The following is a 27,496-nucleotide window of genomic DNA, read 5'->3' as shown; positions in this document are numbered from 1 at the left end:
CAAAGATAAAAGTTGGGGCAGGGACTCCTGGGCATGGAGAAAAAGAGTGCAGGAATGCCGGGCAGTTCAGGCTGACCTAAGGAAGAGCCCTGGATCAAGAGAAGACTGCCTTCTCCTCCTAGACATCTGGAGTCCCTGTACCTCATCCTGATATCTGGTGACTCATGGAGGTTTTCCTGGAGACAGCGGGGAGTGTCTACTTGACATCCAAAGGTCAGTATTGGGGTGAACAGTGAGAGGGGGTTAGTGTGCTGTGGACACCAGTGAATGGAGACCTAGAAGGGACGGAAATCCACATGCAGTGTAGGAGATGAGGCTTGCACTCCATGAAGCTAAGGCACCAACTGCATTTTCCTTGAAAAGTCTCATACTGCCAGGATCTGGATTTCAGATAAAACTCTCTTGGCTACACCCATCAGTGGAGTTACTTCTGAAGTTGTTAAAACAGTGTTGTTATAACACTGCTAGAATGGCTATTAAGTTGTGTATGGCATGGGATAGACCAGAGAAACCATAGGAACTTATTACACCAATTAACTAAATTTTACCTTTAAGGTTTCTTCCAAGTTGCCATTTTCAAGACAGTCTTAACTTTAAAAATAAAAAGAAAGTATTTTCACCTCTTGCTTTACAGAAAGTAGATGAAAATATTATTCTAGATGAAATAAGTGTCTCCACAGCCAAGGATGTATCAGGGAGAATTGCATTCCCCTTGTTTCAGCTTCTTTAAACATATCTGCCTTTAACAAATGTGCTGAACATGTGTTGCATACAGTATAATGTTTCAGTATATTCCAGTCGTGAATTGCCCAGCACCTCATCATAAAAAGTGCCCAGCACTTTTATCACTTTATCATAAAAGTAAACAGTACTGTGATTTTTAAAACTCTCAGTAGTTTGGGTACATAGAGATTTAATTATACTGGATCCCTTCACTCACACAGCATTGCTTATACATCTCCATAGATAACTTGGGTCCACACACATAGCCTTGGTTTGGTTTTTCTTTTTGAAATATATGGTATATTACTGTTTCTTCAGTTTCATGTATCTAGCTAGATGAAAGACAACTAAATAAAACTGAAGGCATTATCCTCCCTCCGATTCTTAGTCCCTGCTGTGTCCCTGGTGGTGTCAAGGACACAGTTCTCCTTGCACTTCCCAGTGTTGTTACTGCTGGGAAGCAGGGCAGGTAAACCACACCTAAACCCACATCCTGCAGGACCCCTAGGAGCTGATTTCTCAGCTCAGAGGCAAAAGAAGCAGCAATGGCCCACACTCACCCACTGAAAACCCCTCTAAATGCTCCCCAGCTTTCAGAAGGCCTCATCTCATTCTTTCCTCAGACCCAGCGGGGGTCAGTCCTTGTTCCCAGCCTACCTCAGGAGGCCCTGACCTCGGCCAGTGCTGAAAAAGGAGTCACTCATTGCCCTGGCTGGGCTTTGAGAAGGTCAGGCCTGAGGCCTGAGTGGCCTCACCTAAGGGAACAAACAGTACACAGAGTCACCCTTCACTGACCCTTGCTCATGGAGGAGGCGTGATGTGAAAAGTCCCTGATCCTCCCTCCTTTGCTCTGGAATGTATGTTATTCCTTCCAGATGTTTTCCCTAATAATAGCTGCTTGATCTAATGTAAGAGTGAGTCTGTATTCCCCAAGTGCACTGTGGACAATGGGAAAATAATCCAGAAATGAGTGGGGAAAGAGTACTTGGGGGTTAAATAATCTTTTTTTCCTGGATGGTCCTCAGAGTTGATAACCCATAATGGCCTAAAGTTTGAAAGGAAGAAATAAAACTGTTTATTTGCCAATGACATAATGTCTTGTGTAAAAAATCCCAAAGAATCTAAAAACCAAAAATCAAGCAAAGAAAACCCTCATAGAACTAATAGTTGGGTTTACCACAGTTGCAGAATACAAGATCAATATACAAAAATCAATTGTATTTCTGTATACTATCAATGACCATGTGGAAAACAAAATTTAAAACACAGTGTTCATTTACATTATCATCCCCTCAAAATAAAAAATATGTAAGTATAACTCCAACAAAACTTGTACAGGACTGCTGAAAACTTCAAAATGATGATGAAAGAAATTAAAGAAGATGTAAATAAATGGAAAAACATATTGTGTTTATGGATTGGCAGACTCAACATAGTGAAGATGCCAATTCTCCTGAAATTGATTTATTAGTTTAACACAATTCTCCTGAAATTGACTTATTAGTTTAACATAATTCTTATCAAAATTCCAGCAAGGTTTTTTTGAAGACTTAGACAAGATTATTGTAAAAGTTACGTGGAAAGGCAATGGATTAGAATAATTGAAACAATTTCCTGAAAGAATTAAATGGGAGGAATCACTCTATCTGATTAAGATTTACTTCATAGCAACAGACAATAGACACAATGTATATTAGTGAAGGAACAGATAGATCAAAGAAATCGAATAGAAAAGCCAGAAGTAAATCCACGAAAGTACAGTCAACTGATCATCAATGGAGGAAGAATAGCCTTTTAAACAGACAATGATGGAAAAGTTGGACATCCTTAGGTAAAAAGAAAGAAAAAAATTAACTTCAATCTATATCTCCTATCTTATACAAAAGTAACTCAAAATTCTTTATAGATTTAAATGTAAAATGTAAAACTATAAAACTTTTAGAAAACGTAAGAGAAAATCTTTAGGACCTAGGGCAAAGTGAAGAGTTCTTAGACATGACACTAAAAGCACAATCCACAAAAGAAAAAATCCATTAAGTTGTACTTCATTTAAATTTAAAAATTTTGCTCTGTGAAAGACTATAAAAGAGATGAAAAGACATGCTATAGACTACTAGAAAATATTTGGAAAACACACATATGACAAAGGACTCATATATAAAATACATGAACTCTCAACACTCAACAGTAGCCAGGAGCTAGGGAGTAGGGGATTGGGGGTGTGACTACAAAGGCATAGCATGAGGAGTACCTCTGTAGTGCTAGAACAGTTCTGTGTCTTGATTATGGTGGTTGTTACATTAATTTACATGTGATAAGAATGTATAAAATCAGATGCAAAACTAGTGAACTTTAAATAAGGTGTGTGTATTATGCTACTGTCAACTTTCTGGCTGTGATATTGAGGGAAATTGGGTGAAGAGTACACAGTCCCCCTCTAAACTACTTTTTGTACCTTCCTTTGAATCTATAATTATTTATTGCCTGGATAGTCATCACGTTGTTAATCCACTCACAATAACTGAGATTTAACTCTATTCTCCCATTGTAGACAGCAAATCTTTACAGGGACTGGGGCTTATATCTCTTTATGACCTCCATATTCTGGCCACAGCCGAGTGCTCAGTATGTTTCTAAATGATAGCTGTCCTTGATCTCCTTCGGTGCTTGCCTCCAATTGGAATCTTTGCCCCTGTGTCTTTACCTAAAACTGCCTGATGCTTCCATCAGCCAGGCCCTGAGGAGCCCCACTTGTTCCAGATTCTTCAGATCCTCCTGGCAGCAGCAGGCCAATCCAAATGAACATTCCACTCTGTACTTTCCAAGAAAGTGGAAGCTCCTTGGGACAGGATCTCCTTCTGTCATGTGCACCACTGCATCCCCATCCCCTAGAGTAGTGTCCAATATATAGTAGGGACTCAGAAAATATTTGTGGACTGACTGACTATCCATTAAAAAGAGAGAGAGAGAGAGAGAAAGTAATGAGCAAAACAATCTTGCATGCAATCTAGCATGCAAAAAAGTCATAGGTCAACAAGGCTCGCTCTTCTAATAAGAAGAAGGAAGCAATCTTTATATGTGTGTCTCTTATAGAAGGCCCATCTAAAAACACCTTCATGAGCCACCCTATATGCAGTGATTTTTCCTTCTTCAGAATTTGTACAAACACCTCAAAGAATTGTTACTGTGTGGTGCACTCAGTTGAGTTCTATCGAGGCATTCACTAAGCCATACTGTGTGCTGGGCACTGTACCAGCAATGGGGGTTCAGAGATTAGCAAAGTCTGCTTCCTGTCCCAAAGAAGCTTCCAGCACAATGGGGGGAGATGGACCAGCAGATCATTCCTATGTGTGTGCCTAGGGTGCTAGGATAGCACAGAAGAGAGGAATCCCGGTATAGTCTAGGAACACTGGGGTGGGCTCCCAAGTTATCAGACAGATGGGGAGATGGACAGGCAGGCAGATGACCACTACTGAGTTCTGTGCCAGACACCATGCTGAATATTATACACATCCTCTCACTGAGGCTTCTACAACTCCATAAGGACAGTTTTATTCTTTCCAACTCACCTGAATCTGGGAGGACAAGTAGGATCGGGCAGGTAAGAGGAAGGGGAAAGGTGATCCCAGGTTCAGAGAACATCATGAACAGAAGCAGGGTAGTGTGCACACCGGGATTGTCTGGGGACCTGCAAGCACAAGTCATTTGTATTACTGGGGCAAAAACTTGACTGAGATCAAAATGGAAAAGGAACCAGAAGTAATCAAAGGAGTCAAACCCAGAAGGTTTTGTTTGCCATGCCAAAAATGACAACGGTCTTCAGACCAGTCTCTATGGAAGCCTGGCATTCATGGCGCTGGGCCATGAGTTACTGCACATGTTTGGTGCTAATTTCATTAAAATGTGTTTCAGATAATATTGTAGTAGATGCTGTTTGTACCCTGCCCATACTTCCTGCTCCTTGACATTGCATTACACACCAGCCCACTTCAAACTGCCAGCCCTTGCATTGCTTTGACTGAGAGTTTTCTTTGACGGACAGAGTCCACTGTGCCTGACCACATGGCTGGTTGCCCACACCCCACGGCTCTCAGACAACGGAGTTGGTTATAAAATTCCAGCTCCATTTCCCCTTGGGAGAAATAACTCTGAGCCACAGGTCCTATGCTGGCTCTCAGAGCTCCCTAGTGGGGTTAGCTCTGGTTGTCCACAGTGGTAATCCATTTGATCAATTTTCCTCCATTGGCTACCTTCCCTTTCCCATCTTTCATCCTCACCTTCCTACAAGGTGTTTCCTGAGAGCACCTCTTAGATGAGCTGCTTGCATTTAAACCCTGTGTCAAAGTCTGTTCCTGGGGTAACCCAAGCTAAGACACACACACACACAGAGGCATAGACTATCTCTGGTAGGATTCAAAGAAACTGATAAATGTGGTGTGGCTTCTGGGAAGAAAAACATTTCTTGGGAACAGGGCTGAGGGAGGAGACTTATTTGTCACAAAATATACTTTTTTTTTGTTTTCACCTTTTGACTTTTGCACCATTTCCATGAATTTTCTATTTAAAAAAATAAAATAACTTCCAAAGCTTGACCAGAGGCAATCAAAGAAAACCTATAAATCCTGTTAAAATTAAATAAATAAACACTTTTTAAAAAGCTACCCAAAATATGTACTTTAAATCATTTTAAAAATCAACTGTGATTTTACAACAACATAGTCACATGTGCTTTGTATCAAAACATTGTAACATATTGGAGACCACCAATGTATTAACTCATGCTGCCAGGAAAATTCTCTTTGAGATAGTCTGAAAAATTTATCTTTTCTGCTAGTTTCGTTTATAACTTTGAATGTTTAACAGAGGTGTCACTGATTAGTAAGACCGTAGCTCTATATAGGTAATTTCTTAAAATCCAGGTCCATGCATGTTCTCTCAATTTGTACAAGCATACTACTATGGTAAACTGAGTCACACTCAACCAAATTCACGCAGGCAAAACCTAGGTGATCACGATCCCTCCCATTGCATAATGGTGGGTTGTGCAGTCAGGATCATATCACACGAGCACCTGTCCTGAGGCTGGGTTGCTTTTGATTTGACTTTTACATTTAACACAGGGAGTAAAAGCACTTAGATATTGTTAATGATTCAACTTAGAATTAAATTTTCCTCCTACTCCACATTTAAAGTATTGAGTCTGTTTAATTGAGGGCATCCTGAGGTTTCAAGGCAAGCTGTTTAAAAATTAAAAATAAAGTAAAGCAAAACAATTTTATGACTTACTTCTGTGAATCAAACTTTCTCAACATTGGACAATAGAAACAAATGCAGGAATAAATTGAATACCAAGGCTGACATAAAACTGCAACTATACCCATGACCATGAATGTCAAATGTTTACACTTCTTAAAATACATTGTTCAGAGTGACTGGCTTTATAACAATGTGTGCCTATAAAGTACATATCTACCAATAAGATAACTTTTCATGTGTTTCTTCTATTGGTGTTGAATATAATATTTATTTGAAAAACAAGTTACATTTCCAAATGTTTGTGATCTCTGACGTGGATGACGGTGACCAGGGCCAGCTCCTACGCGGGCGTGGGCGAGTGCTGTGGCCAGACACGTGTGTTTGAGGCAGGCCACCCTGGCTGCTGTTGGAAAGGCAACCGGAGCCAGCCAGCCTCCACTCTGGGCAGACAACTGGAAGGTGCTGGGAGTCAGGCTAGAGATAAAGATTTGGCATTGCAAGCCTGGTGGGAGGTGGTTGATGTCTTGGGTGTTGAGGCTGGAGCCCAGGGCGAGTGTGAAGTAAGAGGAGGGGGTCAAGATGAAAGCCTGAGAAGCCATCTTCAGCCGCTCTTTCCACAGGCATCAGCATCAACCTCATGACTAGAGGACACCCCTTGAGGAGTGAGACTTTGGAATCAACATTCTTGAACACCCCACGAGACCTAAAATAAAACCCTGCATATAGCAGCTGCTCTGTAAATGTTTCTAGACTGACTTATTTCTTCCAGACAGCAAGGGATTGTATTATAATGAGAATCTCACTTAAACAAATTCATCAAAATTCCTGTATTATAGCCAAACTTGTTTAAATGTCTCTACCTAGGTGGAATTAGCAGCTGGCATCTTTTTAAAAAAATTATCACAATTTTTAAAAAATATGCATACTCTGAATTTCAAGTCAAGGCTAAATTTTAAAAAAAGAAAAAGAGAGTGTGTGCACACACTGGGCACTTTTGAATGGCATGTTTTCTCCCTAAAGTAGAAAAGAAACAAGGAAGGAAGAGAGGAAGAGAGGGAAGGAAGGAAGGAAGGAAGGGAGGGAGGGAAAAAATGTATGGTTTGTAGTTAACCAGGCCCTCAGCAGACATCCTATAGAGAAAGTACATGATGAAACATGCCTAGCCTGAGTTTCCTACCTACTCTTAGTTTCTTTCCCCTCTGCTGATATTTAATAACTGGGCTCAGAGGATAATTCCTTTTATTTCCTCTCTCTGTCTGCTCCACTCCCCTCCCAACTCCTTCCAGGTTTCTGAAGCAGAGTCTGGGCCTCCCTGAGTGGAACTCACCCAGCCAGATTGAGAGAGATTCTCACTGCTCATCTCCCTGGGGCCCCAGTGCTTTGAAGTTCCTCCCTGAAGGACCATGTGGGGACCTGAGAGAGGACGCTGAGCCTGCTTTCATGGTAAATGTGTGCCTTGCCCTGTTAGTTTCTTTCCCTGGGTGGGAACAGAACCACCAAGAAGGGAGAAATGTCCTCTGTGGAGGCATGATTCCAACCCTTCCCCTCCCAGGAGGAACTTCTTCCTGGCCACCCCACTGTCCGCATTGTCCCTGAGGGCTGGAGGCTGACCAATGTGGGCCTGGGCTGGACCTCACTGTGGTCCCTCACCTCCTCCCTCTGTCCCCATGTCCATCTGTGCAGACTCTGGTTGAGATGACTGTCACAGGAAGTCTGGAGGGAGGAAAGAAGTCACAGAAGGGCAACATCGGAGGGGAAGGAGGGAGAGAAGGAGGCTCTGCAGTGAGTGGGACCCTCCCAGCATGGTCCTCAGGTCCAGGGCTCCACTAGAGGGAAGCGAAGGAACATAGGTTTCAGGGACCCTCGCCTGCCTTTTCGGAGCGCTGTGCCTAATTTCGTTTTTGTAACTTTACATTCTTAAAGAAAGTGTCCCCAAATTCTGTAGGCTTCAAGGCCCCGAAACCAAATCCAGATGGTACCACCAGGTGACTTTAAGCCACTTTTCTCCTGCTGCCACCTCCTAGAACCACCCTCTACATCCCTGACTCACTCAGCTCAGCCGCTGGCATGGGTCTCCTTGTTCTCCAGGCGGTGGCCAAGGCATTAGGGCCTTGGCATTGGCTGTTCCCTCTGCCTAGAAGGCTCTTCCCCCAGGTGAAGGCTTTTCCCACCTCCTTCATGCAAGTGGTGCTTTCTCAGTGAGGCCTGCCCTGAGCTCCCTAGTCAAGGTGGAATCCCCGGCTTCTTTGACCTTGTGTTGCCTTCTACCTGCTAAGTTCCCACATCGGTTATCATCTGCTAACACAATTCGTAATCTAGTTATTTACTGTTTTCTGTCCTCCTCCCACCACTAGAACATAAGTTCCATGAAGGAAGGGAAATTCAAATCTGTTTTGTTTACTGATGCATTCTGAGCACCTAGTACATAGCAGTCACTTGGTTCATATTTGTCTGATAAATGCATGAAATTGCAGGTCCTAAGGCAAGGATACTGCCTGCTGCAGATTGAGGACAGCTCTGGCCAATAAGCATCCAAATGAGAGAAAGAAAAGTTGCTTCTTAGGGGCAACTGGCTTTGCAGGCTATCATGGGCCAAGGCCATGGACACCAGTGCATCCCGTCCCTGCCTGTCTGTCTCAGGATGCATCATTTGGCTCTGGGAATGTGCTACCATCTAAGAACTTGCCAGAACCGCTGAGGCTGGGACAGGAGAGGGGCTGAAGCCTGCCCAGGCCGTGACTGTCTCACTGGTACTGGGGATCGTGGGACTTGTCATATGTGGTGTCTAGTCCTGGAAAAGTGTAGCTAATTACTAACATAGCAAAGTGCTGAGTTAAAGAACAGAGATGTTTACTCAGAGCTGGTGCTAATTTCCTGCCTTTGCAGTGACTGCTGGACTGGGAGGTGCACATCTGGCAGCACTTGCTGGCCTGACCCAAGGATGCAGAGCTAGAGCTCCAGAGGGTGATCATCTTGTGTCATTTGAGCCCCACAGGGACACGTCACTGATTGGTATTTTACCCCGGCGCCGAGAAGAGGGCGTGGAGGACACCAAGATGTCCATGGGGTTGGCGATCCATAGTCGGCCAGCCAAGACCACCCCCTGCAGACAATGCTGATGACATCATGACAATCCTAAGCTTTATATAGTAGTTCACAGTTGCCAAAGCTCTTTGTCATACCCTATTTAATTTTATGGTCATCCAAACCTGTAAGAAAGACAGAGCAGGAATTGTCATCCCATTTTCCACAGGAAGAATGTGAGGTCTAAAGGTGAGGCTGTGTATCACAGAGCTAGCAAACGTCATGCCGGACTGGCTTCAGCACTAACAACTACACCCTGTCCTGTGTGCTCAGAGACATGGGCCCTTGACACCCCTGGGTTTAACACTTGCAGCTTCAACTATATCCTAGAAACCTCAAAGGCCCCTGAATGTAGTGACTTATCCCTGCACTGCGGCTGAATTTGAATCCTTGCTCGATGAGGCCAGCTTGGGAGTCACATGGCTCACAGTGTACTTGGCTTGACATTTTTTAATCACCATGTGGGCACCCTAAACCTCCTGTGACAATTTAAAAGCAAAACAAAAACAAAAAAATTGTTTGCTTTTGAAAAATAGCCATCAGCTGCAAGTCAGCTAAAATCAAAGAGGCAATGGATGAGTGTGAATTTCATCATTAGGAGTGTGGTTGTCAATGAGACGTACTCGCGGCTGCTTTCTGATACGCACTTGCCAAGTGTCAGATGTTTTGTTAGGTGCTTTACAAATGTTGAGTCTGGGTTGTCAAAGCCTGTGCTTTGAAATTCTACATCGTACGCTTCTCCTTGGAGATGCGATCTAGCAACCTGTGTAGAGGCCTATATTTCTGAGCTCACATACCTTCAGACTCAGAAAGGTCTCAGAAAGTAGCTTGTCTCTTTGTCTGTCTCTCTCTCTCCTTTACCATTGTCCTTCCTCTCTTCCCCCAGTAATTTTATAGCCTTCTTCTCCAACCTTCTCTTTCTTGGGCTGACCTGGAAACTCCAAATTCTTCTCTCTTCATCTTGCAGAATAATCCATTCATTCGACAAATAGTTTTTGGATGCCTATTTTATGCCAGGCCCTATGAGCCACTAGGGAAATGGCAGTGAACAAAACAGATGTGAATCCCTGCCTTCCTGAGGAGTCCATGCTAGTGGAGGACAAACAAACAAACAAAAACTAGGTAAAGTCAGGCAGGATAAAGCAGTGAGGGAAATAAGACAAGAGGAAGGAGAATGGGGAGTGATGGGGCTCCCATTTGAGATGTGAGATCAGGGAAGGCCTTCCTGAAGAAAAGGTATTTGGGCAGAGGCCAGAGTCAAAGAGAGGAGAAAATCATGTCATCGTCAGAGGAGGAACATTCCTAGTATGGGAATGAGCTAAGCCTAGAGTTGCAGAGTTAACAAAGAGGAGGAGGAGGACGAGAAACAAGAGGAGATGAACAAGAAAAGGGATGGTTTAGTATATGTCCCATTCAAAATTTGGAACATACTTGTCTTAGTCTAACCACGTGTGCTGCTGTAACACAAAACCACAGACTGGTTCATCTATAAAGAACAGAAATTAGCTGGGATTGGTGTCCAGTGAGGGCCCAGTCTCTGCTTCCAAGACGGCACCTTGCTGCTGCGTCCTCTGCAGGGGAGGAACAGTGTGTCTCACAGAACAGAAGAGCAGAAGGGCAAACCCACTCTCTCAAGCCCTTCTATGAGGCCCCAGTCCCATCCATGAGGGCTCCACCTTCATTACTTAATCACCTAAAGCAGGGTTCCCAAGCCCTGGACCACCAACCGATACAGGTCCGTGTCCTGTTAGGAACCAGGCCACACAGCAGGAGGTGGGGGCAAGCAAGCAAGCGAAGCTTCATTTGTATTTATAGCCACTTCCCATTCCTCACATTAGAGCCTGAGCTCCACCCTCTGTCAGATCAGCAGCAGCATTAGATTCTCTGTAGGAGTAGGAACCCTATTGGAACTATGCATGTGAGGGATCTAGGTTGTGCTCTTCTTTGAGAATTTAACTTATGAGAATTTAACTAATCTAGCATGGAACAGTTTCATCCCCAAACCATCCCCACCCCTCCAACCTGTTGAAAAATTGTCTTCCACAAAACTGGTCCCTGGTGCCAAAAAGCCTGGGGACCACTGACCTAAAGGACTCACTCCTTAATGCTATTACATTAGAAATTAAGTTTCAACATGAATTGTGGACGAGACACACATTCAAACCATAACAATACTTATACTAAAATAATTACATGTTGTTTATATGAAATTCAAATTTAACTTGGAATCCCGTATTTTATCTGGCAACCCTAGATTTTGGCTTAAGGAGTGGAAAGGAGACCGATGTGGCCACAATGGAGGAAGCAAGGAGAAGATGGAGGGAGATAAGGTTGGGGAAATTTGGAGAGGAGAGGGCGGTTGACATTTCAAACACAGAGAAGCCATCTAGGTATGCTTCCAGCTCTTCCAGTGGAATTGTCTCCTGCCTGTCCAAGAGAGAAACACATGCTGAGGGCTGTGAAAGAGGAAATAGGAAAGAACATAGCACAGGGAACTCAATCTAGACTGAGTCCTAAAGTGGTTCAAGTCTGCAGCACCCCTTCTTCGAATGAGGTAAGATTCTTTGGAAACCCTGGGGCATCAACTAGGTCTTGGCTCCTTCACCCAGCAGAGCGGCTGGGTCCTGAGCAGACAAACTGAGGGAGGTGGAATGGGGGCATGACCTGGGAGCCCAGAGGCTAGATTATCTCAAGACAGGTAAAGTGAGGGGATAGAGTCAGCAAATTCTCAGGGATCCATAATCCTTGTTGGTTGGCTGTGGGCATCCTGGGAGGGGACAGATCAGCCCAGGGAGTCAAGCATTTGCCATTGGCCAGGACAGTTTATTTGAGAATCTGAACTGGAAGCAAACCTTGGTGACAGATGTGAGCTGTAAGTATTAAGGTTGAAACAGAAAACACCCTTTGAGGTTAAGATGTATATAACCCAATGGGCCTCATGCTGGCTGACTTTGGGATCTGGGGAAAAGCAAGATAAACCTAGGTAGACATTTCAAGGAAATTCTGCTTTAGCCCCTGACGCCTACTTCATAGTAGGCATTTAGTCCCCGAGGATTAAATGAGATGATGTATGTAAATCACCATGCTTGGTACATTGGTAAGTATGACATTAAATGGTAAATGTCCCTTCTTCATTATACTGCTGTTGCCAAATCTGGGACCTGAAGGGAGCTTAAGACACCCCCTACCCCCTTGGCCTACACACATATATACACACACACACACACACACACACACACACAGACACACACACACACACACACACACACATATATGAGAGAAACTGCATTGTTAGATCTGAGCACTACAATTGAATCTCTTCCCTTTATTGTAGATAGTGAGCTGGTAAGATTAAAATGCCTGGCACATAGCAGCTGCCCAATAAATATTGCTATATGAGTAAAAAGGAAATAAGTGGCCTTATTCTCTCTGTTCTCCCAGAGTTCAATTTTTCACTTTCAACCCGACAGAAAAGGAAGTAGGGCTGCCCGAGTGGGGCTATGGAGAATCAGGAGCAAACTGCTCCCTGCCCTTCCCAGTTCAGGAGTGTTGCTTCATCGCCCGACTGACACGCAGGCCAGAGAAGCAGCTGACTCCCCACAGAGCGGCTGCCTTATAAGGACATTGGCCAGGCCTGCCAGGTGTGTCATCCCAAAGCCCTGTGATGGCCCCAGTGAGTCAAGGCCAGGGTGGATAAAAAAAAAACTCAGAAAAGCCATATGGGCAGCAAGTGAGAGTTTTCTCACTTCCTTTCCTCCTCACATGTTTCCATATGTTTTAAATTATTATCCCGTTTACCACTTACCTCTGCAATTGGGAAAACAGAGAATAGAATTTTTGATTTAGAAAAGAGGTACTCATAAGCTATTACTCCAGTAACAAAGGAAATTCTCTCTCTGATTTTCTGGTGGGTTGGTGGCAGGGAGTGAGCTGATGAAATGAAGAAAGTATAGCCTGCGGAGAAGTCCCCTTAAGAATGAATATGTGGTGGCCCCTCCAGGACAAGGCAGGATCCAGCAGCATAGAGAGCTGCCTCCATCCCAGGGCAGTGTGGGGAGACCCAGTCACCCTCTGCTGAGGGGGGACTTGATGCTCACAAAGGCAAGCCAGCAATGGGCAGGGAGACTTGGAGAAAAGTGGTCCTTTTGAAAGATATGAAGGCCCAAGAAGGGGCAGTGGTACTGACCAGAAGTGGCATAGAATCATGGCCAAGATATTAGGCTTTGAAATCTTACAGACCTGGATTTGAGCCCCAACTTTGCCAACTTTAGCTGGGTGAACTAGAGCAAGTTAGTTCATTTTTTTTTTTTTTTTTGAGACAGGGTCTTGCTCTGTTGCCCAGGCTGGAATGATCTGCAGGCTCACTGCAGCCTCGACCTGAGTAGCTGGGACCATAGGCACACCCCACCATGCCCAGCTAATTCATTTTTATTTTTTGTAGAGACGGGGTCTTTCTATGTTGCCCAGGCTGATATTGAACTCCTGGGCTCAAGCGATCCTCTCACACTGGCTTTCCAAAGTGCTGAGATTACACCATGCCTGGCCTTCATCTTTGTAAATCTCCATGGCCTGCTGTGTGAAGTATTTGTTCATTTAGGAAATACCTACAGAGCATTTCAATGCCTTGCTCACTTTAGCTCATCAGAGCAAACCAGTGAAGTAGATTCTATTATTATCCCCATTTTACAGGTGAGGAAAGTAAGTGACTTGCCCAAGGCCACACAGCTAGTAACTAGGAGAACCGAAATTTGACCCCGGGCAGTCAGGCACCAGGGTCTGCAGTCCCAAGTCTAAACTATGCCAAGAGGCTATAATTGCACCTGCTTTGCCTGATGGAATTCTGGAGGACTAAGTGGACCAGGGCATGAAAAAAGCTCTTATTACAGTGCCTGAAACATGGTCAAACTCAGTGAATGCTACCTATTATCATTTGTCTGTTATTTGTGAGGATTGCCCAGAAGTGGATCCTGAGAGGAAGGGTCCTGTGCAAGTGACTTAGTAAAGACAAGCTCCCGAAGAAACAGGTCTGGTACGGGAATGGTGCAAGTAGGCAGGGGACTGAGAAGAAGCCAAACAAGGGTGCAACTGCATGCAAGGTCTCACAAGGGAGTGTGTGAGATTTCTGAGTTTGTCCCCATGGAGACAAGGGAGCTGGGCTTTGTGGTGTTAAACTGTTGGTCTCTGGCTAAGGGATGCCCTAAAAAGATGGAAACTTCCTGGCATGTCTGGGCTCTGCACCTGTGGGCAAAGCAGTGTAGTAACCAGATGGCAGTCTTCCAAAGACAGTCACGGGTATGGGGCTGTTTGAAGCAAAAGCACCAAAAAGCACTGGCGGAGTTCACAGAAACAGCAAAAATAGATCCAAAAGCCTCTGAGGGAGCAGGAACTGAGCCCACCCAAGACCACCCCTTGCATCACTCAGACCAGCTCACATCTTTCGTTCTGTGAACTTCATTCTGCCATTGCACCTTCAAGAGGGTGGACACTCACAGTTTCTGGGGGAAAACTTAACAAGATAAGAGTTAGTGAGACAAGATACATCTCTTCTCACACAAGTTTATGTAAACCGTTCACATACGTTTCTACAAAAGAATATTAATTGTGCCGGATACAGTGGCTCATGCCTGTAATTCCAGCACTTTGGGAGGCCAAGGAAGGCCGATCACCTTAGGTCAGGAGTTCGAGACCAGCCTGGCCAACGTAGTCAAACTCTGTTGCTACTAAAGATACAAAAATTAGCTGGGCGTGGTGGCACGCCCATGTAATCCCAGCTACTCAGGAGGCTGAGGTGAGAGAATTGCTTGAATCTGGGAGGTGGAGATTGCAGTGAGCCAAGATCACACCACTGCACTTCAGCCTGGGTGGCAGAGGGAGACTCCATTTCAAAAAAAAAGAATATAAAGAATATTAATTGCAACATTAATAATAGCTAAAATGCAAATAAGGCAAACTTATTTGATCTCTAGGGATCAAACTTAGATCTTTTTTCTTTTAACAATTGCATAATATTCTATAGTATGGCTGCATACCGTGATTTATTTAACTAAGCCACTGATTTATTATTATTCATTTAACCAAGCCACTACTGATGAAAGTTTGACTTACTTGCATTTGAGCTATTATTAACAATGTTGCAATTAATATTCTTTTACATAAACTTGTGTGAGTGGTTAACATAAACCTTTGCAGTGGTCCCTTGGCTGTCGCTGATATTCATCATCTCCCTGCTCTGCCACTCTTTCTAGAATCCCCGCACTCCCAGGAAGTACTTCTGGTGGTGTAGGTGGCTTGCTTGATGAGGTGATGCAGACTTTTAGCCCTAAAGAGTTTATCTCCCACACTCCAAAGAACATGAATCCTAACAGGTATCCAGAGTTGTTGCCCCTTCCATCTTAACAGGTTCAATCAACATAAAGTCACCAATATGGTGGACAAAGTACACTGTACTTTCAGTTTCCTAAGAAAGGAAAAAGATGAAATTCCATTAGCCATAGTCAAATGAGTATGCCATCAATACCAAGAAAAACTGTAAACTCGTACTAATTAACCTGTTGTGATTTGGTTAAAAAGAAACCATTAACCAACAGGAACCAGAGAGGGTTCTCTAAGAACAAGTCAGGCCTAGGGCACATTGAGGATGAGCAAAAGAGAAATTGTAAATCAGTTTATTTTGGTCTTGGTAACAAGTGAAAAAGAATGGTTGAGAGAAATGTAGGTGGAAGAGATAAAAATGAATGGATAAAGTGTCTATTATTTGTAGATTCCTTTTATACAAACAATTCTTTTCCATTGATAGTTGAAAACTGAGCGTAATTTTTTCCTGTCTGCTGGGTGGAAATAGATTGTGAAATGTTGTCTTGTGGTTTCTAAAGAGTAAGTAGAAAATTGCATTAAAAATGCAGCACTAATCCATGCGATGTGAGACCTGCCATCAGGAGCTAAACCACCAAGCCAAGGTCCCTCAGAAATTACCTGTGTGGCAGCCAGTTTCTCACATGCTAACAGAGGCAAGTCTCTCAAATTGCTCCTTTAATAAGCAAGAAGAAAAACTGTCTCCCAGATTGGCAGTATCTATTGTTTTTGCTGTTGCTACAAGTATAATATCTGCTTGTAAAATCTCCAAAATATGAAGTAGAATGTGGAAGTCCCTAATAAGTCTAACTTGATCCAGTGATAATATGGTGATAAAACTGTTAGTGGTCTGATATATATATATTTTTTTTCACCTCTTTTGTAGAATAAAAGAATGAAAGGAAGGATGGATCAGCAGATGGATAAAATGCTTTACGATCTGCCTCTTTCACTTAATATATTGTGGACATCTTTCCTTGTAAAAACATAGATTTCTTGGGATTTGCTTTTTTTTCTTTTAACAATTGCATAATATTCCATCATATGGCTGCACCATGATTTTTCTTAACCAAACCAATACTGATGAAAGTTCGAATTATTTGCATTTTAACTATTTTGAAAGTGTTGCAATTAATATAGATATAAATTTTTTGAGACAGACTTTCGCTCTTGTTGTCCAGGCTGGGGTGCAATGGCGCGATCTCGGCTCACCGCAACCACCTCTGCCTCCCAAGTAGCTGGGATTACAGGCAACCACCACCACGCCCGGCTAATTTTGTTATTTTTCATAGAGATGGCATTTCTCCATGTTTGTCAGGCTGGTCTCGAACTCCTGCCCTCAGGTGATCCGCCCACCTTGGCCTCCCAAAGTGCTGGCATGAGCCACCGTGCCTGGCCTGCAATTAATATTCTTTTACATAAACGTGGTGTCTTTATCTGATTATTCCTGTAGGGCAAATCTCTGCAAGTTCCAGGAATTGCTGGGTCAGAGATTAACCAAATTCTAAATTTGGAATTATTATTGCTTAATGGCCCTCAAAAGGGTCTACAAATTTATACTCTCACCAATGGTACATCAGAGTACCTGTTTCTCCACAACCTGCAGCTTTTATTGTTTACATGGGAGACAAGGAAGAATCCAATGTCTTTGGTCAATTTTTTCTTAGGGAATTTGTCTTTTTCTTATTGGTTAATAAGAACAGATTGCTTATTAAGGACATTAATCCTTGGTAATATCAGGGAATATTTTCAGAACAAGCCATTTTAATGAAATAAATGCTCCTGACTAATGGGAGAAAAGGTATAACATTGTGATGTAATAATTTCACATTCATATACAGAGAACCTCCTCAGCCCACCCTATGCATAGCAGGTATGTGCTGCATAGAAGACACATAGAAGACACAGACAGATGAACCAAATTGATGGTTGTTTAAAGAAAGAGATAAACTAATAAATAAATGCCATATATTGCAAAATATTATAAGGGAGTTTCAGGCAAGGTTCAGTGAGGGATTAACAGGGGAACAGTCAGCTCTGGCCAGGAAGGGTGGGAAAGGCTCTGTCTTTGTCCCTGGTGGTCGTCTGTGGGTATCTTAGGTGGTTTGTCTTCTTGCTGATTTGTGAGAGGTTGTTCTGATGCACTAGCGTGAGAAACAGCATGCTGAATTCTGTTGAGATGTTCTGAATTTGAGAATATGGTAGAGCGGGATGGTGGGAGGGATGGTAATTCCCATCAAACACCTTCACCTCTCCCATCCCCTGATCTTGTCAGATAATACACATCTCTAGAGGGGCAGTCCCATGAAACCCACGCATGGAGCCCAGTGGACTGATAAGCAGGTGCAACCTGAAAATGAGGAGTGTAGGCTAAATCCCCAAAGCAATTGGCAGTCTTCGATGAGTTTTAAGTGGTGTTGGTGATGTGGGCTGCACTTCCTATTTGTGTCATGGAAGCCCTCTAGCTGCTTTGTGAAGGGGTTCTAGGAAAGCAACTCTGGAAGGCAGACCTGTGTGAGGGCTGCTGGAGGACAAAGATGCTTGGGCCAGAACCGAGGTACCACACAGATTGGAAAGACATAGGGGTGGGAGCTGCTGACTGTTTGGACACTGGGGATGGTAAGCATGAGTGATGGTGCCATTCCCTGAGTTAGGAGATGTAGAAGGAAAAGCAGGTTTGGGGAGTTTAGTGGAGAAGTAGGTACCTGTGGGGCTACTAGTGAAGATGCCCAGAAGGCAGCCACATATATGGATTCAGAGCTTATAAGTCAGTTCTCTACTGGACCTTTGGAGGGAGAGTCAGCAGCCTGTTCCTGAACATTGAAACCTCAGAAATGGATGCTATTGCCCCTTGCAGGGTTAGAATGAGCAACAGGGCTGGCACAGAACCCTAGGGAACACCAACAGGGCAAGACAGAGGATAGAAGACCAAGACTACTGGGACAAACGCCAACTCTCTACAGGCTCTGAGATGCCACAAGAGTAAGGCAAAAACAACCTAAGACTCACTCTTTAGTTCATCTAGCAAACCCAAGCTGAAAATTTAAAATACACTCTAGATTTCAATGCTGGTTTAAACCGGCTAGAGTATGGAGTCCAGCAGTTCTGTTCCCTGGTATCATAGCTGCAAACCCATCCAAACTGTGCTCTGCTCCCAACCAGTTCTTTAGGATTGAAGGAATTCAGCTTCAGCATATGAGGTGTCTCTATCTCCTGATTCACAAAGTGACTTTTCCACAATCCCAACTAATTCTCTGTTTCCCTGAGCTGTGCTTCGTCAACATACATCTTATTCTTTCCCTACAGCCCTGTGGAGAAAATGTTTCAGCATAAGGAAGTGTATAATCTGGAGGAAAAAACCAACATGCCCTCTAAGGGTTCATGGTCTCATTGAAACGTGGCACATCCACCAGCTTCCCAGGGCTCCCAGGCTGGGGGTTGGGGTGGACTGGGAAGTGCCCAAGTGCATCTGACTCTTGCCTAACAGAGAAGCAATTTTTAGCAAATGTTAAGGAGGATTTGCTCTCCCTTTAGGATGATACATTTTTCCACTAGGCAAGACTCATTCAATTGCCTTTCCAGAACCCTTACACTCTAGTCTGAATCACACATTGGGAAATTAATAATTCACTGTCTTGTGCCACCAATCATGTCCTCAAGTGGATTCTAAATTCCCTGAGGAGCCAGAGGCCATGATGTTACTTCTCCTGGATCTCCCAAGTGCCCACAACTGGGCTACATCCATGGGAGACCCTTGATGAAGTGAAGTTGATCAGGGAATGCAGAGCACTCAGGCCCACATACCTTGGCCTTGGGGAGCATCTAGGTCAACCCCTTACAGATGGGGAAACTGAAAGCCACAGAGGTGCAGCAGCATGTGCAGTCACACAGCCCATTGATGACAGAGCTGTTACACAAGGAAGTGAGGAGAAGCAGCAGGGTGACAGACCAAGAGTGTGGCCTTTGCCAGGCCTCCTTCACTTACTGGCCACATGAGCATGGGCACCTTACCACGCCTCCTCCACTTCCCCTGTTATAAAGCAGAAATCATAAGTGAACTTCAGGCTGGGTGCAGTGGGTGGCCCATGCCTGTAATCCCAGCACCTTGGGAAGCCGAGGCAGGCAGATCGCTTGAGCCCAGGAGTTCAAGACCAGCGTTGGCAACACAGCAAGACACCATCTGTACAAAAAAAATAAAAAAATTAGCTGGGCGTGGTGGCATGTACCTGTAGTCCCAGCTACTCAGGAGGCTGAGGCAGGAGGACTATTGCAGCCCAGGGAGGTCAAGGCTGTAGAGGGCCGTGATCACACCACTGCACCCTAGCGGCAGAATGAGACCCTGTCTCAAAAAAAAAGTGAACCTCAGCTGAGGGCATTATGAAGACCAAATGGGCAGACCCATAGAAAGCTCGTGGCACAAGGCCTAGAGTAGAATAAGTGTTCAATGAACATCAGCAAGAGGGAAATACATAACTCCAAAAGAAAAACACATAATTTCATTGAAGTGTTTGCCACCTCCAAGTATTTAGTATGAATTTATTAAATAACTTGACATTTTCAACTCAACTCTACTCATATAGAGAATGCAGCTGGGAGTTGGGCACTTTGAGTTTCCTAAGCGCAGGACTGTTCCTTTCCAAGCAAGAGGTCCACACGGCTCTGAACACTGTCTAGGCTGTACTCTAACATTATTGTCAGCACGAATGCCTGCAACAGTCAGGTCTAGCAGTCAGGGCTGGAAATACCCTGCTTAGATGAAATAATGCAACCAGAGGGCAGAAGGGAGAAGTGGTCCACACAGCACGGGGGAGGAAACGGAGGGAGGGTTACAGGAAAAAGCTTTTCCTTTTCACAAACTGTCACTTTAACTGAAATGCAGTCTCATCTCAGCCTGTTTTAGATGCTTATTATACACCGTAAAATCATACTCACTGGAGCTGTATTCTAGCTCCCATATTTCCTCCCAAAGCTATGCGATCTTGGGAGTTATGCAATTTTTCTGTGCTTAGCTTCATGGTTTGCCCTTCATTCTGCAAAATGGGGACAATAGTAACTTATGGTTAACCCCTTATTAATTACTGCATCAATTTAAAAAAAAATTCCTGTGAAAGATTTAGAACAGGGTGTCTAGCGTATAATAAGCATTCTATAAATATTAGTTGCTATTGTTTTTAAAATTGTCTATCCTATAGTTTGAATACAGCTGTAGAGTTATTATTTCAGGAGCAAAATCTTGATACCCTTTTCCACCTGGCTCAATTTAATCTGAATTCAATTAAAAATCAAAAGAGAATTGAATTTAGAGTTTCATTCATGAATAAAAAAGGCTGGGAGGAAACACACCCCAACTGACACAGTGGATAGGACTATGACACATAGGATAGGACTATGAGCAGATTTTATTCTTCCTTTTCACCTTCTGTATTTTCCATCAATTATTTGTATGATTAAAATCAATCATTTCAGAAAAGAGAGACATTGTGGGCTGTGAGAAACATCTTCTATCTGTTGCTTTCTGTAGGCAGAGACAAAGGAAGGGGCTCCAGTTTGCCATTCTCTTAACCAAGAGGCTTCCTACCTCATCTAATGTGGAGATTCTACTGACCCGGGAAGCCTCCCCTCCTGTTATCTCAAGCCGGCTGCCTAGCCTTTTGCCTCCTCCCACCCACAGCCTGCCTGGTTGCTGGTTGGTGGAAAAGGAGGGGACAGGGGGCTCTACTCCCCAGAGGCCCTTCCACTCCTTGACTCAGGCTGGGTTCTGTCAGTTGCACTCTTCTGCTGAGATGTCCATCTTCTGTTGGTGCCACCTCTGCATCCTTGCCTCATTGCCCTGCCCACCATGACAGGCTTCTTTTTCCAGGACTTCAGCAACTGGTGCATCCTTCTCTCCCTTCCATAGTCATGGCTGCTTTCAACACACAGCTGTTGTCTGTCTGTTTGCTTATTTGATTGTTTTATAGTATGATTCCTTTAATACAGAGTCCAAAAACTAGCAAACTAGACCATATTTATTGTGAGATGTATATGTAGGTGGCTTACTATAAAGAGCAGCTATTGTATCTATGGCACTGTTCATAGCACTTCATATACATTCCCCATATTTAATCTTTTAAACAACCTTATCAGCTTGCATCTTCTCGTTATCCTTATATCACAGATGAAGAAACAGCACAGAGGGATGAAGTAGTTTGCTCAAGGATATATAGCTGGTCAGTAGAGGAACGAAGATGTGAATCAATGTCTTCTGGCTACAGATTCCGTGTCCTTTACCACTGTACCATGTTGCTTTGTAAAAAGCAGCATGGAAATAATTGTCTCAAAAGTCAGAATAGTAGGTAGCTTTAGGGAAGGCAAAGGATTGAAATCAGCAAAATATGTGGGAGAGATTCTGGGATGCTGGAAGTGGTCCCCATCATGACCTATGTGGTGTTTACATAGGAGTTCACTTTATGATTATTTGTTGAACCACGTGTGTCTCTTATGTAATATACAGACACTCTTTGACTTATGTTGGGTTCATCCAGACATAGCTCATCATAAGTTGAGAAGCCAATGCACATGGCTTTAGCACCATTGCAAAGCTGAAAAAGGAAAATCGTATGTCAAACCATCCTAAGTTGAGGACTGTCGGTATATTATTGATGGGGTTGTGGGGGTACTGAGCACTAAGCTCTGGAAGGCAAGTGGCTACACTACAGGTTTGACTTCTCAGGTCTACCTCGACCTGTTCATTCCATAAAACACTGGAGGCCCCTGCTTCGTGTTTGGGACACTGGCACCAGCAAAGCTTCTGAGAAGAAACAGCTTCTGGACACTAGAGCAGCCAAAGTGCCTGAGGGGCTCGTGCCATTGAAATAACTGTCCAGGCCTTCCTTATCCTGGGGCCTGGAGCCAGGGTGGGGTGAGGAGCTTCTTCTAAACTTTCTGTCCTGTGGCTGAGGCCCCTGGGAAGTCTTCCAGAAAAATCTTCCAGGAAGACCTGGGCAGGACACAGCCCAGGGCAGCAAGGCCACAGCCATGCTGGAGCTAGAGGGAAAGTGCAGGGCCTCACGTCTTCCATGCTCGCATCCTGCCCGACCTGGGACCTCCCAGAACCCTGACCTCCATCTCTGCGCCACCTGAGACCTTCACAGGTGCAGCAGCCCTTGGACCTCTCCCTCCACAGAGCCCTAGCTCACTCCTCGCTAAAAGGTGGTGAGGAGCCTTCGTCCACTGCTGCCCAGAATGAGGCTCTAGCTTCTTCACAAGGGGTTCTCAAGTAGTGAGGCCTGGGACTCTGGAGTCCAACCCTAATCCAGTCTGAGGCAGGCAGGACCCTGTGACATTATGTTCTTCTCACCGCATCTTGCACCTTGCAGGGGGCCCCACAGTGTTGCAGGAGCAATGACTTGTGGCTTTGGGGAGGTCTTTGCTCTACTTCTGGACTCTGGCACTGGAGGCCTGACACATATGCTGATGATGACACCAGAATTCCCCTTCCACCCCCTAACCAGGCTTGAAAGTCCAGCTTGCTTCCCAGCTCCCCATCACGGCCTCATCCCTGCAGAGTCGGCACAGTCCACACTTCTCGCTGCCCATTCTGCTTGCTCTCCCTGGGTCAGCTCCCCTTCTTTCAGTGCTGCTCATTCCAAATCAGCAGCTCACACCAGTCCCCTCTGCTGACTGCCAGATACCCTTCCTCTTCCTCCTCCTCGTGCTAATACTCAGTGTCTTAGTTTGTTTCGTGTTGCTATAACAGAATACCACAGACTGGGTAATTTATTTATTTATTTTATTTTATTTTATTTTTCTTTTTTTTGAGACAGGGTCTCACTCTCACCCAGGCTGGAGTGCAGTGGCATGATCTCAGCTCACTGCAGCCTCCGCCTCCTGGGTTCAAGGGATCCTCCTGCCTCAGCCTCCCGAGTAGTTGGGACTACAAGCATGCACCACCATACCTGGCTAAATTTATAAATTAAAAAGTTTATTTCTTATAGTTCTGGAGGCTGGGAAGTCTAAGGTCGAGGGGCCCCTGTCTGGTGAGGGCCTTTTTGCTGCATCCTGCCATGATGAAAGAGGAAAGGGCAAGAGCACACAAGACTGGACTCCCTTTTATAACACTTCGTCTCTTGCAATAACAAATGCATGAGATTTGTTATTGATGATGCGATTAATCATTTATGAGGACCCATTAATCTATCCATTAACAACATTAATTCATTCATTAATCACCTCTTAAAGGCCCCACCTCCCAACACTGTTGCACTGGGAATTACGTTTTCAACATGTGAACTTCATAAGCATTTACTGAGGGCTTACAATATACCAGACCCAGCATCAAAGTCTTATATACAATATCTCATTTAATCCCGGTTAAGCGCACCTCATGGCACTTGTTAGGGGTTCCACATGTATTGAATAAATGAGTCTTCACAATAATCTTTTGTGGAAGTTACTATTAATCTCTCCACCTCATAGATGAGAAAATGAAGACTTGGAGATGTTAATCAGCCCATAGTCACAATGATGAGTGGCAGAGCTGGGATGTATGTCAATAGCAGGTCTGTTTCTAGGATCTATGTGCTTACCCACTGACATGCTGTCATTCATCTGTTCATTTAACAAATATTAATCCAGTACCTACTATTAGACACAGGAGTTGCAATGGAAAATAAAACAGACAAAATCTTTGATGTATAGCGCTAACATTCTAGTGAGAGAGACAAACATTAAACATAAGTAACATGTATGATGAATAGCGGTGAGAGCTAATAAAAAGATAAAGAAGGGAAGGAAAGAGTAAGGGGTGTCATTTTAGATGAATGAACAGGGAGGCTTCACCAAGAGGGGATCGTTGGGTAAAGCCCTGAAGGGGGTGAGGGAGTCAACTTAATCTAAGGAAAGGGCTTTGGAGCCAGGGTACCGGGTGCCAAGGCTCTGAGGTAGGAGGGTTCCTGACAAGTTCTAGTAATTGTGAGGAGACCAATGCCTTTGGAGCAGAGGCACTGAGTCTCCCTCAGTAATGGGAACTCAAAGAGTAGGAGGAACCAGGTTGCATAGGGCCTTAGGTCTCTGTACAGAGTGGCGTGAACCCTGAGTGTGATGGGATTCATCGGAAGATTACAAGGGGAGGTATGATGTGCTGATGTGGCTTTTGACAAGATTCCTCAGGCTGCCACACTGAGAGACACGGCAAATGCATCGGCAAGGAGACCAGCAATCCGAACAACTGCTATGGCAATTCTTCAGATAAGAGATTATGGTGGCTGGAGCTTGGGTGGTAGCCATAGAAATGATAGGAAATGGCTTATTTGAAATACGTTTTCAAGATGGAACCCATAGGCTTCCACACTCCTGGGCTCGGCTGCCTGTTGGACGCCTGCATGTTCCCCTCACACCTCAGACTCATCATATCAGAAACTGAACTCGTTACCTTTCCCCTAGAAATAGTCATCCCTCCTGTACTTTAATCCCTGTTATTACCTCTCCCAGCTAGACAGTGGCCCAAGCCAGAAACCTGGGCACCATCCTCGATCCGTCTCTGTGCACCTTCCATTCTGCTTTCTCCTTCTTCATCCCCAGCTCCACTGCCTTTAATTCAGTCCCACATCCCTCTGGCCTGGACTCTCAACAGTTTCCCTCCTCTGGCCTGGTTCAGCAAACTCCACAAGGAACCAGGATGATCTTTACTGGAAGCAGACCACATCCATTTAAAACTCTTCTAAGACTCTCTGTTGCCTGCTAAAGAAGTCCAAATTCTCTGGCCCAAAGATGTTCAAAAGAAATACAATGCAAGCCACATACATAATTTAAAATTTTCTAGTAGTCACATTAAAAAAGTAAAACAAAATAAAGTAATTGTAATAACATACATGATTAACCCAATATATCCAAAATATTATCTTAACATGTAATTGTCAAAAGACAAAATAACAACAAATTTAGTTTAATGATCTTAGTTGGATTTTATTTGTGATTCTAGAATGAGGCAACATCTTATTTTATAAAACAGAATAAGTGTTCCAATGGGCTGAGCAGATTTTATAGACAGAAAAGGGCTGAAGAAAGCAGAAACAGAATGAAAAATCAGAGTGGTTGTTTCAAAGCTGCTTTCCTTGTAAAGGTAAAAGCAGAGGGCACTTTCCTCATCATGCTGGCTAAAACTGGCTCTTTCGGGGATTAGGCTGTTATCTGTCTCTCTCTTGATTTCTCAGAAGGTCAGATAAACAATTTACTTTCGGCTTGATAGGGTGGAACTTCAGCATGCATAACTCCACTTTGGTTTGGTCTGCTGGGCCTGGTGCTTCTGCTCAGTCCAAACCAATGACATCTATAAATTTTATTAACATAAGGAATATTAAAAAGCATTAATGATATAGTTTGCATTCCTTTTTTCACAGTAAGTCTTCAATCTCTGGTGTCTACTTCACCCTCACAGCACATTGCACTTTGGACCAGTCACATTTCAGTCACTGAGGAGCAATGTGTGGCTACACACGGACAGTGCAGCTCCAGCCAATCAACCACAGCCTTGCCCTTGGTCTTCTTTATCTCCTCTCCAGCCTCATCCCCGCCCCCGCCCATGGTCCCTCACCTGCTTGTTTCCTGGGCTCCAGCAGATCTTATCCACACACCAGGTTATTCATGATTCTCTGCCCTTGCAAATCAATTTAGAGGTGTGCTGGAGTACAATCAAGTAAATCTCTTCCCAACTCCCCATTCAGTGATGCCGCATAGCCTGAAGTCAGCCAAGCTGGAAGCATCTATACTACAGAAACTACAAGCACTCTAAGACAGGGCTTTTTCTGTGGAAGGGGTGGGCCCATTGTGAAACATTTGCCAGCATATCACTGCATGTAATGACCACTGCCCTGCCGTGCCACCGCCATGCTCTTCTGCCACCCCTCGTTCACTGGATGAACTTGGCCATCCAGTGATCTGTGTGTGTTTGCAGCCCTACAAGACTTTAACTGCAGAAAGCAGAGGCTAGATTTTTTTTTATCCAACGCTTGGCATGTAGTAGAGTTCTTTCCTCCTCCTATTTGTCTTTATTTTTCTGAACAGTCTAATTATCATTGTATATAAAAGACCATCAAGAAAATATGTTTAAAATATAGTATGAATCCTGTTTCCTCTACTTACTGGTGTCATAGCCTCAGGCAAGGTACTTAACTGTAATGAGTATTTGTTTCCATATCTGAAAAGAGGTTTAAAAACATATTCACTGCAAAGCTGCTGCAATGATTAAATCATCTAAATTGTTTAGTCCAGTAATGATTACATACCACAACCACTCAAAAATGTTTAGGTGTTATTACTAAGTGTTTAAGTATCTATTGCTTGTATAAAGTAGTTTCTCAAAACCTTTTTGTTAAAATAAATGTTGAATGAAATTTTAGAAATTCCTCAAGTCCGATTCAGAGAGTATGAGTCAGAATTCCAGCTGCAGACAGATGGCACGTACACTCAAAGGGGTGACTAAGGGGAGTTTATTAAAGGAGTATTTACAAAAGTCTAGGCAACTTTAAGGGAATCCCAGAGTTGGCAACAGTCCACGACCACCTCTCAGCCTGAATGTGCAAGGGAAGGGAACATTTACCTGAATGCAGTAAGAACTGTAGCTACAGGAAAGGTCTATCAACAGGAGCTGCAGCCCTCCTTAAATGAACCCAGCAAGCCATCGGCGGAGGGGGTGGATAGATATGCTGCCTCACTTTCCTCCAGCTCTCCAGAGGATCGCCTGCCAGTGCTTCCCAGTGGCACAACCCAGGGAGCCCATGGCAGACCCTGCAGGCCAGCCACTTGGACAGTGAGCCAGATGGAGAGGGCAGCAGATGGACTGGAGGCCCAAGCAGAGAATCACAAACACAGAGAGTCTTCAAGTGGGACAAAACCTCCATCAGCCTACAGGTGTCCAGTTTTGCTTGTACATATCAAAGACAATAATCATCAATACTGGGCAGTGTTTCTTTGGTTTAACCTTGAAGGAAAGAATCAGATAACAAGCATTTATGTGGCTATCTGGTTACTTCTTCTTCTTCTTTTTTTTTTTTTTTTTTGAGATGGAGTTACACTCTTGTTGCCCAGGCTAGAGTACAATGGC

General features: G+C 44.0%; 1 long non-coding RNA gene across 1 annotated transcript in view; it reads right to left on the bottom strand.

Annotated features, from left to right (window-relative positions):
- The window catches only part of LOC129049988 (uncharacterized), a 34,929-nt gene extending 26,487 nt beyond the window's left edge, over positions 1-8,442 (bottom strand). Inside the window, exons 1-2 of the long non-coding RNA XR_008513459.2 lie at positions 8,030-8,442; positions 4,293-4,411 (exon numbers count right to left, since the gene is read on the bottom strand). This is a non-coding gene — a long non-coding RNA (uncharacterized LOC129049988). The remainder of the gene's footprint in view (positions 1-4,292; positions 4,412-8,029) is intronic.
- Positions 8,443-27,496: the final 19,054 nt, after the last annotated feature.

Source organism: Pongo abelii, chromosome 1 (genome assembly GCF_028885655.2).
Source record: "Pongo abelii isolate AG06213 chromosome 1, NHGRI_mPonAbe1-v2.0_pri, whole genome shotgun sequence".
NCBI lineage: Eukaryota > Metazoa > Chordata > Mammalia > Primates > Hominidae > Pongo > Pongo abelii.
Note: the sequence above shows the minus strand (reverse complement) of the source record. Positions and strands in the feature narration are given on the sequence as shown.